We start from the raw sequence: 1,546 nt of genomic DNA, 5'->3' as shown, positions 1-1,546 counted from the left end.
ATATACTGTATGATTCCATTTATGTGACATTCTTCTTGTAAAGACAAAACTATAGTAACAGAGAATAGATCAGTGGTTGCCAGGAGTTAGAGGAGGTATGACTATACAGATACAGCATGAAAGAGTCGTAAGGTAATAGAACTGCCCTATACACTGAATGTGGTGATGGTTACATAAATCTATATTTGTGTTAAAATTCATAAGACAAGGCCAGGTGTGGTGACTCATGCCTGCAATCCCAGATGTGGAAAAAAAATTCATAAAATGATATACCAAAAAATAAGTCAATTTTATAGTTTGGTGATTTTTCCTTTTTTTTTTTTTTTTTTTTTTTCTCTGAGACAGATTCTCACTCTGTTGCCCAGGCTGGAGTGCAGTGGAGTGCAGTGGAGTGCAATGAAGTGTAGTGGTGCGATCACAGTTTACTGCAACCTCTGACTCCCTGGCTCAAGCAATCTCCCGCCACCTCAGTCTCCTAAGTAGCTGGGACCACAGGCCCATGACACCCAGCTAATTTTTGTATTTTTAGTACAGACGGGGTTTCGCCATGTTGGCTAGGCTGTTCTGAACTCCTGACCTCAGGCGATCTGCCTGCCTTAGCCTCCCAAAGTGCTGGGATTATGGGCATAAGCCACCACACCTGGCTGATAAGTTAATTTTATAGTTTGATGATTTTTCTTTTTCTTTTTTTTAAGATGGAGTACCACTCTGTTGCCCAGGCTGGAATACAGTGGAGTGCAGTGAAGTGCAGTGGCATGATCATAGTTCATTGCAACCTCTGCCTCCCTGGCTCAAGCAATAACCCCAACCTCAGCCTCCTGAGTAGCTGAGATCACGTACCACCATGCCTGGATAATTTTTGTATTTTTTTTGTAGAGACAGGGTTTCACCATATTGCCCAGGCTGGTCTTGAACTCCTGGACTCAAGTAATCTGCCCACCTCAACCTCCCAAAGTGCTGGGATTCCAGGTGTGAGCCACCACGCTTGGCTGTATGTATGATGATGCTTTAAAATAAAATTTAAAATAATTCACCTGTAAGAAGATATGTGTGAACATTTTGTTTCCCTGATAAACATAATCATTTATATATACTTCAATTCTTTCTTTCATTCTCCACCTGAGCCCAACTCTCCACTTCTATCCAAACCTTTCAGTGGCAAAAAGACTTATAGCACTCGTAGTTATCCTCCTGTCGTGGATCATTCTCCCATTCCTACAGACTATCAAATTGACATTTGAAGGGACCATATCTTAATCACAACCTCTAGAACAGCGTCTTTCTCATACAGGCAAGATTGGAGAACTTATGAATGAATGTGACTTGGCGGCCCTCTCTTATGCCAGCGCCTATGCACCTACAGAGACTTCGTGAAGCCCTGGCACATTGTTTTTAATTGTTAAATTTCTCAGTTACAGGTATCATAGAGGCATTACAGAGCACATAATATTGTCTTCTCATTACGGATACAGACTTTCATTCTGGTTATCATATCACACACATGACCTTTGCATCTCTCTGGTGCAGTCATTAGTTGGCCACAAAA

This window comes from Colobus angolensis, unplaced genomic scaffold, assembly GCF_000951035.1.
Source record: "Colobus angolensis palliatus isolate OR3802 unplaced genomic scaffold, Cang.pa_1.0 Scaffold69, whole genome shotgun sequence".
NCBI classification, from domain to species: Eukaryota; Metazoa; Chordata; class Mammalia; order Primates; family Cercopithecidae; genus Colobus; species Colobus angolensis.
This window is presented reverse-complemented; position numbering follows the sequence as displayed.